Below are 13,403 nucleotides of genomic sequence, written 5' to 3'. Positions count from 1 at the left end.
ACCCTCTGGAGGAAAGGATGTGAGAGTTGCTTATGAATGGGATACTTGGATTTTATCATCCTGGGGATTTCTGAAATTGTATGAATGGCAGCAAAAGTTGTTTGTGGCTGCCAGGAAGTCAAAGGATGAAATTATAGAAGGCATTCACTACTACTACTTTTTTCTTTCTGATCTCCACCATTTCTTTTCAGAAATAACATTTCCTCCATTTCATGTGATTCTGATGGTTTGGTATTTAAGATGGTTTGGTATTTCCAAAATCAATATAGGGATATGACCTGTTCTGACTAGTCACTTCTTTTACAGGGGGCTGTAATATACATTGGGAGAAAGCAGTTCTCTTGTATTCTGAGATTGTGATCACAATGAGTGGTGAGAGCGTGCAGCCAGAGGGGCCACCTCTGCTGCTATTAATCAGTGAATAAATGCTATTATAGACAGAGGGGAACATAAGCAAAGAATATCACAGCATAAATGACTGTGGTGCTTTTTGGGTAATTGTCTCTACCCACATCTCCCTCTCAGAAATTCCTGCCTGGAGTCTCTTCTGAGTGGTCAGTCGATTCCTTTAGTCAACAGATGATTGAGCCAACAATGGCTGTATGTAGGGATATAAAACATAAATAACGTGGCTTGAAAAGTGGAGCTGAGCCCATTTACAACTTCTGTTTAGTAACCAAATCCAAGAGATGTAGCAGAAATCTAGATAGGAGGAGATCCTTGATCTGAAGCATCTAGCGGCTGTTGACACATGACAAGTGTGATCGAGACAAAGGTAACCTCAAGATTTATCTTTTAGAAAATTTCCATAACATGACTCACACTGTCAGAACAAGATATTTACCAGGGTGTTTATGAAGTATTTAGCACCCCCTTTAACTATGATGCCCTTGGGCAGTGCACAACCTTATCAACTAAACATTCTGGCATTGGTTATGACAATATGAAGGCACATGGACATGAAAATTGGAAATCAGCCTTGACCGAAGCATAGTGTTTAGGGACACTAAATAGTTTGGCACTATAGAGTTAAGCTATATGAAAAGGCTTATAACATCCTCTTTTCCAGATAACTGAGATCGCAGTATTAAAGACCTTGTTGTCAGAAGTTTAGACTTTACATTGTAAGCAGTAGCTACCCGGTAGGTATTTTAAGATGGGAAGTCAGATTAATGAGAGCTGTGATTCACAGACTCGGGCACTGGGGACAGTGTTGAAATACCCACTGGTTTTGGTGGTGGTGTTAATATCACAAGTACTACTTTCCTAACATCTGTCTTGCCCAGTGTTTTAATCCTTGCCTCTGTATCAGAACCGGTGTTTTTTAGAGGACTTTTTGGAGAAATATATGTTGGTTTCAGATTATGTAACCTACAGCATTTATTTATTTAAATTTTAAGGTTATTTTAAAAGTTTATAAAAATTTGTAAAAAGACACATATGAACATAATTTAGTTACACATACTTAGAAAAATATGAGAAAAACTATATATGAATGTTAGTGATGTGGGCTATTGTAGTAGACAATTTGGAAGGAAAAGAAAAAACAGTTATACTAGAGTTGTCAAGTCTGAGATCTGATTCAGTATCAGACTTTACTAAATGATGTCAAGATTACAGGCAGCTGAAAAGCACACATGAAGCAGAGGGAGGTCTGCAAAGTCATGGACACCTTACCAGGTCCTGTTCTCTCACACTAGACGTGTCTTTTGGGCCCAGAGCAGATGAGGTCTTAGATGCAATTTCTGGCATTCCTCTTACTGTAGGGAGCCTTTCAGCTCTACTACTTTATGGCCCAGAGTTGTATAGCTTAGGTGACATTCTCCAGGGAGCCTTGCATCATTGGTCCAGGGTGTTATTTACTCTAGATAATCCTTAGCCAGAGCCATATACTTGAATACATATGTGAGTCTGTACACACACACACACACACACACACTCACACACTTCCAGGATTAATACGGAACAAGAGGAAATATTTGTTGCCACTGAATGTCTATATACTAATGTCTATAAAATTCCTCCAAAATGATATCGGTCTTTTCAGAAATAATACTCTCAATAATAACATTTATAATCACGGTTAGACACATTTTTAGCATAAAAATTATTTTAGTCAGGAAGCTCTTTGCAGGTAAACTTCTGTGATTATTTTTTCCAGCTTTATTGAGGTATAATTGACAAATAAGAATTTTATATATTTGAGTTGTAAAATATGATTTTTTTACACACTTAATTTTTTTAGAGAAGTTTTAGGTTCACAGCAAAACTAATGGGGAAGGTTTAGACATTTACTGTATACCCCTCCCCCCAGACATGCATAGCCTCCGCCATTATCAACAGAGTGGTACATTTGTTACAATTGACGAATCTACATTGATATGTCATTATCACCCAAAGTCCAGAGTTTCCATTACAGTCCGTTCTTGGTGTTGTACTTTCTATGGGTTTGGACAAGGGTGTAGTGACACATACCCATCATTATGGCATCACACAGAGTATTTTCACTGCCCTGAAAATCCTCTGTGCTCTGCCATCCCGACCCCCAGGCAACCACTGATCTTTATACTGTCTTCATAGTTTTGCCTTTTCCAGCATGTCACATAGTAGGAATCATACATAGGTCACCTTTTCAGATTGGCTTCTTTCACTTTGTCTTTTTATTTTTTTTTAACATCTTTATTGGAGTATAATTGCTTTACAGTGGTTTGTTAGTTTCTGTTGTATAAAAAAGTGAGTCAGCTATATGTATACATATATCCCCATATCCCCTCCCTCTTGTGTCTCCCTCCCACCCTCCCTATCCCACCCCTCTAAGTGGTCACAAAGCACCGAGCTGATCTCCCTGTGCTATGTGGCTGCTTCCCACTAGCTAGCCATTTTACATTTGGTAGTGTATATATATGTCAGTGCTACTCTCTCAGTTCGTCCCAGCTTACCCTTCCCCCTCCCCACGTCCTCAAGTCCATTCTCTACATCTGTGTCTTTATTCCTGTCCTGCCCCTAGGTTCTTCAGAACCTGTTTTTTTTTTTTTTTTAGATTCCATATATATGCGTTAGCATACGGTATTTGTTTTTCTCTTTCTGACTTTGTCTTATGCATTTAATGTACCTCCATGTCTTCTCATGGCTTGATAGTACATTTCTTTTTAGTGTTGAACAATGTTGCATTGTCTGGATGTACCGGTTTGTTAATCCATTCACCTACTGAATCACATCTTGGTTGCTTCCAAGGTTACGCAATTATGAATAAAGCTATTATAAACATTTGTGTACAGGTTTTTGGGATGGACATAAATTTTCAATTTCTTTGGGTAAATACCAAGAAGTGTGATTGTTAGATCATATAGTAAGAGTATATTCAGTTTTGTAAGAAACCAACAAATTGTCTTCCAGACTGGCTTTGCATTCTCACCAGAAATGAACGAGAGTTCCTGTCATTCTACACCCTCACCAGTATTTGGTATTGTCAAGTGTTCTAAATTTTTGCGATTTTAATAGGTGTGTACGGTTGTTTTAATTTGCATTTCCCTGATGACATAGGATGTGGCTCATTGTTTAGTATGCTCACTTGTCATCTGTATATCTTCTTTGCTGAGGTGTCTGTTAAGGTCATTACCAATTTTTAATTGAGTTGTATGTTTCTCATTGTTAAATTTAAGAGTTTTTTGTATATTTTAGATAATAGTCGTTTATCAGATGTATCTTGCAACTATTTTCTCCCTGTCTGTGGCTTGTCTCTCATTCTCTTGACTTTTGTAATAATTTTAATCCATTTCTTCTTGTGGAAAATAACACAGTATCCTTTATTTTGTCTTCCATAAAAGACACCCTAAGACATCCCCATACGGGTATCCTTGGATTTAGCGCAAATGAATTGAAAATGGGAAGAAGACACATACCCTCTTCCCCTGTCTGAATGTACATTCATAATAGACTAGAAGGTGGGTGTTATCAGTTAGTCTTTTATTTCCTTCAATGGACTGGAATGTTCTCTAGAATTATGTTCCTTAACAAAGACAGCTCCCCCTCCTGGGTTAGTTACAGTCTTTAGTCAAATAATATCTCAGGCATCCTTTCGTCTCACATGTGAGAGTCCACAGGTATGCCTGAATTTAGTTGTTCTTCCCTGTGTTTGTCATATTTTCTCTAACTCAGGTGGGAGGTTGATATTCCGGGTCACTGAAGGATCCTCTAGGGTATAAAGAGTGAAAATAATGTTTGTGGTTAATCATTCCTTGCTCATTAAAATCTCTAGAGAGAAGTGAGATCAAAAGTCCCTCTTCAATTTCAAACAAATAACATAAGCATCATACATCTTAGCCACTTCAGACTGAGTATGCCACGTAGGGCATTCTGTGTCACATATATATTCATGACGTTTGGACTGAATTAATTTTATCTTTCAATTAATCAACATTATAGTTTATAAAAAATAATAGAAAATATGGAACTTTTCCCCCTGAGTCTCCTCTGTTACACAAACCAGAGCTAGGTAGGCAATAAATAGCATAGGCTACCAGAATGGTGGGAAGCAAAATTATGGAAGAGGAAATAAATCAGGGTGGAATGGCCAGTCCTTCGGGACAGGCTTCCATAATATGGAAAGATAAGGTTTAAGCAGGAATTAAGCTGTTGGATAGTCTTTTCCAATATACACTCTATTTTATTCTTCTGTTCTTTTAAGTCACTTTTGCTTTGGAGTAAATCTCTTCTACTTAAACCTTCATTATAATGTGAAAAGCAGCCAGGCTTATCCTTTTCTCTGAAAATCTTGTGAGAGACATGGATATTGTGCCCAGAAAACGCAGATACACACATAAGCACATAATAATTTTAGGGGTTTACATATAATGTCCATCCAAAGACCTTATGAATGGTCCATGAAAGGAGTTAAAAATCCCTCTATTTTATAAAATGTAAGGAAAAGAAGCTTACTATTTCATCTAATAATGATAACTAGACTAGAAAATATAGAATGAAATCAATTGTTCTTTTATGATTTAGCTTATACAATACCTCTCATTTTATTGTTTTAAAGATCTAAAACTTCAGTTCATGTGTATTCTATAGTTTTTAAGTTATATGATATTATCTATATATCTGCTTATTAAAAATCCTAGTAATTTTGAATTAGCAATCTTCCTGAGTTCTTAAACATAGTCTAATAATTTGTACCAACATAGCCATCTTCATATCTCATTTTTAAATTTTCTCCCATTCTGAAAGTATTATTGGGATCTTTTGTTCTTTAAATACATGATTGAGGGCTTTCAACATCTCTAACTGTAATCTGCTCATGTGAGTCTACAAGTGCAAGAATATCAGCCCTGTTCAGGCCATATATGTGTAGCTTTGAACTTCTTACTTTACAGAGCCTGGGGTTGTTTGGATTTCTTGTTTAAAAGAACTACTTCATAAATGGCTGTTAGTTCTTTCTTTAAGCTATGTGATTATAAAAAGATATACCTACTGAAAAATCTGAATGAAAATGCGAGATTTTTAAAAGGTATATAATTATACATTCACCAATAATAGTGTGGAGGTATGAGAATGGAAAAAAGTAGTCATTCAAGTTATCCACTGCTATACAACAAGCCACCCCAAATCAACTGGCTTAAAACAACCATGTGTTGGCTCTCATGGTTCTGTGGCTTGAATGCTTTCAACTAGACTATTCTCACTCGGAGTCTCTCCAGGAGCAGCAGGTTGATGGCAGCTGGGACTGAACTCATATGAAGGATGGACTGGCCTGACCATTGATGCTCCCTGTGGGCTAGTTGCTCAGCTGGAGTTCCCCATTCAGCACCTGCACGTCACCTTTTCCTGTGGTAAGGGACTCCTCACAACGTGGGTAGTTGAAATCCTTACATCGAGTCTCAGGGCTCAAAGAGAGAAGGTGGAAACTTCCAGGACCCTTCTAAAGGCTAAGTCCAGAACTGAAACAGTGTCATTTTGCTGTAGATCATGCAAGTCATTAAGGCCAATGCAGAGTCCAAGGGAAGGGAATAAGACTCCACTCTTCATGGGAGGAATAGCAAAAAAATGTACCTTCATCTCGCACAGTATCCATTGAGATAATTACCAGAGATGAGCAGGGTTAACAGCTACAAGAACAGGGATGTCTAATACTATATTTTAGGTTGCTAACACTGCTATGACATTATAGCAGTGTTACCTGTATGTCCCCCCAATTTTTATTAGTCTGCCACACACATGTATAAAGGTTGTGGAAAATTGCGGGTGAGAGTATTAAAAGGAAGCATAGCTTGTCCTCTATTCACCACTCTGTTCATAAAAAAAGAGCATCATCCTATCTAAAAGATCATGTCTAGGGCATTCAGATAATGAGAAGCAGTCAAATGAACAGTGGTACATGATCAAGATAGTTCATCTAAATCTTTGAGAGGTCCTGAAGTGAAGATGCCACATTGATCTTATTCATACCAGTAGTTTCCAGACTTACGGTCTGTCTCTCTCTCTTCCATTCTCCCTAACAACTATTAATATCTAACAGAATTGGTGTTTACTACACACATTTTGGAAAATGCTCCCTACCAAAATGCTTCATACCAAAATATAAGAGAGATTGTGTTGAGTCCATAGAAAGGATAATATCTTTGGGTTACAGGTTTTAGGATAGATTTAATGACAGAGCTAGGAATCTAGAATCATTAATGAAACTTGTTTTAGAAGACAGGGGAGGAACTTCTGTTAGAAGAGATATTAAAGATCATCCAGGCCAAGAGTTTTCATAATATTTTCAAGGAATCTAAGGTTTTGGGGGAAGTGTTTCAGAGAAGACCAGGAAGGGTCTCTACCTCTTCTCTGGGAGGAGTCAAATATTAGATTTCACTTGAAATAGTAATGCTGATTAAAAGATGAAGAAGAACAAGGAGAGGCAGAGAGGGTTCATTCTAAGAGAGAGAGAATCAGAAATAGAACGGAGATCCTCTGACTTTTAGACCAGGATATTTGCAGTCTTGTACCATCAGCCCTGAGGAGGGGAAATTTGAGATTAATGGAAGTTAGGTTGTTTTCAGACTGTGAACAATCTTAAACTCAGGATAAGGATTTTGTCATTATTCTTGTAGATTTTGATAATTCCACAAATATTTATTAGAAGAAAATAGGATTGCACTTTTAGGAAGATGGGTAGAGTGCTAGATAAAACTGAGGAGATAAACACTGCAATTGAGAAGGAAAACATTTGAAAAAATTGACTAGCTGTTTATTTAAATAATCCTGGCAAGAGGTAGTGAATTATGAGGGCTCAACTTATTCATGCCAGTGGAAAGGTAAGCAGGAAAGGCAGTACATCATCTGCATTGAAGTTCTTAAGAAACTTCCTTACTTGGATGAATTTGATACTTAATTCTGTATGCGGAATTTCTAACAAATTAAGTCGTGATTGTAGCAATATGGGTCAGTTGCTGATAGAGATGTATAATGCTTATACATAGATTACTCAGATGGGAGGATATATCTTTCATTAAAAACAGTTGGTGTTAAGATAAATTTCTGCATCTTAAATACTTTTGAGGTGAAATCAGCCAGTGTTACGGGATAGTTTACTGAAAAAGGAAATTAATGATGGCTTAGTACATTCAATTGTGTAGACAAAGAATCTTCCTACAAGACACTGTCTGAAACACACCACTTAACTCTTCAATGCCAGTTTTTGTAATTAAGCTAATTCTTTAAGCCCCACTAGGACAGACATGTTTGTCTGTTTTGCTATCATTTTCCCAGTGTCTGTCACCAGTAGACACTCAAACAGTAGACACAGAATGAATACTATCTGTCACCAGTAGATACGCAAAGTGATTTGTAGAATGAATACATGCTAATCCATGAAGCTACTTATTATCATGTGGTTAAACATTTTGCATAATACACTATTACATTTTGAAAGTTTGTAAAAAACTTACTCATCACTAATAATTTCTGTGAGAAAATATGATTGGATAACATAAAAAGCTAACATTTTATGTAGAATTGAACATGTTATAATTGAAAATTACTTAGAAACTCTTCAAAGAAACTATGTATGTATATATCATACTGTACAAGGTCATCCCTCCTTTCTGAGAGGACGTTCTTTTCAGCCTAAATCAGTTCATCCAATCAGACGGCTGATGAAGCAGTTTTTGCCACACTTGAATTTTCTGCACAACTCTAATGAGGGAATAACACATAATTAGAAAGCCTGGAAGAAAATTTTCAAAGCCCCATCTGTTTTTCTTTCATGTTTTTCATTTATTCTTCCTTGACTCAGCTGAAAAAAATATTTTGATGTTGAATTTATGAATTTAGTGCTTCAAATAAAATAATAATTTATTGTAAAGTAGGACTTTCAGTCTCCCCAATTAATTTCTCAAAATTGAGTGGCTTTTGAACTTTTTGGAATAAAGACACATTTTCTGATATTCGACTATTACAATCAGTGCAGTGGTTTTTGGTGAGAAGACCCTGTATCAGGGACTAAGGTAATTTCTTGTAATTTGGGCTGCATAGGGTCTGATTGCAGATAGCCTATGAGAAATTCTGATTAGCAGTTGTAGATGTGTTTGATTAAGAGTGATAAAGTCATCACTAGTTGATAAAGGCAGTTGGTGTCATAGAAAAATTCTCTTCCAAAGCCATGACTCACGGGAGTGGGCAGGGGTCTGTGTCCGTTGGGTGGCAAAAATATCGGGGCCCAATGAACTCAATTTGGTTATAGGAATTAGCAGCTCTTTGATAGGGAGTGGTCTGCAGTAATTAATTTGCTTTTCCTTCAAGGTCTTAAAATATCCAGCTTGATCTTTGTCGACCTGATTAACCAGTTAATTAAATTTTTATGTAAGTCTTCCGACCTAGCTAATTTGCCAGGGACATCCATTAATGGGGAGTAACAGATGAGGTTCTTCCTGACCCCTCGGTACAAATCGCTGCTTCTCATCTAATTCTAGTGGAAGGAGCCCCTGCTTTCACTAACATCTGTGCCATCGTGGAAACCAACAAGCAAAGGGCAAACACTGAAACTGGGAGGACTTTTGAGTCTGTAAGTTTCTACAGTAGAAGTTAAAACACTGAAAGGAGAAGGGAAATGTGGGTAAAACTGACATCACACAGAGCCTTTCAAGGGGAGAAGAAGTTCAATGTTTATTTAATAGACAAAAAAGGGAATAAAGGTATAAATGACTAATGGGCTGTGCCAGCTCACTCTTTCAGTATCTTCCTCTGTCCAAAAACTCTGCCTTAACATTTTTTTTCCTTAAAATTGCAGTGCTTTTCGTAAGCCGCGGATTTTACGACGATAACAGGCCTTGTCTTTTAGAGTTGTGTGATCTGTGTGGTTTAGGAAGCTAAACGTGGCAGTGGCTGCAGGACAGTGCTGTTGAGAGCACATGCGTTACTCGGATGCTTGCAAAAATGGGCAAAGGGGTCAGAGAAGAGGCAGAGAACAGAAATACAAGGAGTTTAAAATGTTTCTTAGGGTTAGGCCAATATTGAGGAACCGGCAGTGGATTTCTCCTCCATCTCGTTCTCCATCTCATCTCTCTTCTTCCTCTTACCTCCCTTTTCTTTCTCCTCTTCCTCCTTTCTAAACGTTGAGATCCTTATTTCCCAGACCCAAACTCAGGCTACAATTATTTATTCTGTCCTTAAAATAAGCTCGAGTTAAATACAGTCCAAGGACTTCAGACCCTGATCATCATCATTTCCTTGGGAAATGTTGCTTCGTGACAAACTTTGTTGTTTTATAACACAACAACACAATTTCCTAGGTTGGGGGTCTGCTTATATTTCACAGATCTATGGGCTATCTCTCTGCTTTCCTTTTTCCCCTCATTAAAATAAAAATCAAGATGTCCTAGTAAATTCCTTTCACTGATTACCCCGTTGATGGTTGTATTCCTAAATACCTGGGAAGAAAATGAGTGAGCCTTTGCAGAGTTCTAAAACTGTGTGTATCCTTGGAAACCAATGTTGTATTTAACTTCAGCCATGATGGATTGATCTGGTGTACCGTTATACTTGCGGTTTCGGAGAAATGATTTATAAGAAGAGAAACAGGCGTCATTTTGTTTATGATTTATGAGCTTTGATTGTTAATCCTGAATTTTTATATCATTAGTCCTGAGAAAGGGATAATGTAAGACAGGTGCAATGAGATTTCAAATATTTTCATACATGTAAATCAAATTGTTATCCATACTTTGGTCATGGGTTTTATAATAGAGCACATAATCATGATGGAGCACACAATCGTTAACCCGAGCATAATTTCTCAAATACATATATTTGCCAAATTGCATAACCATATGTATATCCTCATAGGTATAGCTATATATGTATGTGTGTGTGGAAAATCAGTTTAAGTATAGGTGAAGATTGCAATAGAGAAATAGTTTATTCAAAGGAATTTCATGATGGAATACAAATAATTAATGTAGAAAATAAATTCCTTTTAAGTATATGAGGTCAGCTACATTTTATAAAATGAAAAGATTTTCAAGGATTTATTGAGCTAAGTTCAAGAGAATTGCCTTTCTCCTTGCCAGGCCCTAAATAAATGAAGAGGTTAGTTTTTATAAATGAGTGAGCAAAAGGTCAGAACTCTATAGAGACATCAGTCAGAAAGATTTTTCACAAAAGTTCCCTTTTTTTTCTGACTCAACATAACGTTGAAAAATGATTATACCTTACCCAGCCCATTTTTTTCAGTCTTCTCTGAGTGTTTTTTCTCCTTGAAGAGTTTCAAAGGTTCAAGCTAAGCTTACAGCTCCATGATGGGAGGCAGACTGGGGCTTGTCTCCCTGGAAACCACCTGATCACTGCTGCCTTTCCTTGAGGTGCCTGCCTGGCCTCCTGCTCTACAGGCATCACAGTGGAGAACTGTCAGAGGTTCAACTAGAGAAGCAGTGCCAGGACGAGAGATACGCATTAAAAGAATTATTGCAAGGAACTGGCTTGAGCGTTGGTGGGAGTTGGCCAGGCAAGTTCAAAATCCATAGGAGAGGCCGGAATTCTTGGGCATGAGTGGAAACTGTCATCCACAGGTGAGATTTCTTCTTTATCAGGGAAGCCTAGGCAAGGATTCTAGAGGCCTTTCACCTGACTGAATCAGGGCCACCCAGATTATCTAAGATCATTGCTCTCTCATGTTTGGCTTTTATATATCATAAACAGGTAAGAGATGATAATCTCCCTTACTTAGAGTCAGCTGGCTATGAATTTTAATCACAGTTTAAAATTACCTTCATAGCGACACCTGGATTAGTATTTGATTGAAACTGCTGACTGTAGCTTAGCCAAATTCACACAGCCACAGACCATCACATCACAATGATGATATACTGTTACAGCTTTTCTTTTCTCGTTTGGGGCACCCAAAGGCAAATGCTCTTATGAGTTGGTGCAGGATCAAGATACTAAGGACATTTTCATGCTTCGTGGTGTTTTTTTTTTTTTAACCCCTGTTTCTCTAGCTGAGCCTTGTCTTCCTGTGTATCCATAGTAACAATTCAACCAATTCCATGTATTCACAAATGGAAGAAACATTGCCAGGAATTTTTGCCACTGGCGCAGAAGAGTTCTTATGGAAAATTTTGCTTTATAAGTTAGTTGATAATTTTGTCATATTGCTTAAAATATAAAATATAGTTTCATGGTTTAGAATATTTTATGTAATAATTGTTAAAAAGATGGAATATTATAGGTAAATATGAAACATCTTTAAATCATAAAAGTCTGTACTCTTTTGTGGGATATTTATATTATTATAACACTGTTACATGGACAGGGTAGAAGTTAAAGTAACTAATGTTTTCACCTAATATACTATACTGTTATATCATAATCTTTAATTTTGAACATAAGAATATAGTCTATCTACAAAGAAAACAAACATTTTTGTTGAAATGTTCAATTGAAGACACTTTGGGGAGAGAAATTAGTATAAAAATCATATTGTAGGGGGAAACATTCATCACAGGCTTGAGTCTTATGTCTTAAAATTCTTATTATCATGTCGCTTGAAACAAAAGTTTGAAGGCTAAGTTTGAATTAGCCTCTAGTCAAGATATGAAACTAAATTAGGAAAAAGTCTAATCATTTCAGTCAGAGCAAAAATAGAAACAAAATAAAGGATTTCTTCAGAAGCTGAGGTTTTCTTAAGAACTGGAGACTACATGTTTATTCTGTTTTTCCCCCTCTGTCCAATCCCTTTTATTTGTTGTATGGCCAGTGCATTAATTAGCAATTTTGTTTGTGAATATCTCTGAAGTACCTGAAGTAAATTGTAAAGCGATTATTTTTTCTAAGAGCACTGTTTGTCTATGCCCAAGCTAAATAATTCAAAAATTTTCATTAGTTTTCTAAGATTAATTGGGTCTCATTGTCTTTTCTTTCCTATATCATTTTATAGCTGAGTGGGAGCATGCCCATACCTAAGAGTTGTTTTGTAAATATTTGTTGATTGATGACAGAGGCTGGTTAAAAGAGTTTTAATGAATCATTAGTACATTAAATTAATACATCATGACAACAGTGTTAATGTTGGCTTAGCTATTTCTAGACTCTGCTTCGTATACACAAATAGTCCATTAGTGGCTTTGAGTTCATTGCTTTACATATTTAATTAAATATAGTCTAAATTAATTATAAACAACAAAACTTCCTCAATAAATATTTTAAATGGATATCTCTATATGTCTCCCTGTGTACTCATCAAAATATTACATAGGTTCAGGAAAAAATAGAATGTTGCCTTAGTTCACTCGCCCACGATACATGCACACTTGAATCTAATCAATTTTTTACCTTTTGAGCATCGTTCTCCTATAACCAAGGCAAACAATTTATCACAACAAAGGGAGGTGTCAAAAGAGGTGTTTTTCTCTTGGGGGAACTGATTTTCCTAACTGACTAGCAACTTTGCTTCTCCAGCATTTCCCAATCATAGCCAGGCTTCCCTTCCCTGCTTATGATGTATAAAAGACAAACATGAGAAAGCAAGTTTTTCTCAGAAACCATCTTTTTAGTACTTTTGTTATATTGTTTTCATTCTGTTTAGAGATAGATTTGTTCCATCTTTTACAGAACCAAGATTATAGCCATGATGATTTAATTGCACTACACTAATTGCTGATGGTGGTAACAGAAAAAGGAGGAGGACCTTACAGATGCTACCAGTAGGACAATATAAACTTAGAGCCCCAGATCATTAGATTTTTAAATAATATTTTTAAATTACACTTTGATCTAAATTGATTGTCAGATTCAGATCTTGAGTTCTCAATGTTTTTCTAGATTCTACTATAAATTGACAATATTATTTGGCTTCAGTATGTAATTTTACATAATTTCACTATGCACAGAGTAAGGATGTAGATTATACTATTTTTAAGTATATA

The sequence above is a fragment of the Lagenorhynchus albirostris genome, chromosome 2, assembly GCF_949774975.1.
Source record: "Lagenorhynchus albirostris chromosome 2, mLagAlb1.1, whole genome shotgun sequence".
Taxonomy (NCBI): Eukaryota; Metazoa; Chordata; class Mammalia; order Artiodactyla; family Delphinidae; genus Lagenorhynchus; species Lagenorhynchus albirostris.
The sequence above is the reverse complement of the archived record's forward strand: the minus strand, read 5'-3'. Positions refer to the sequence as shown.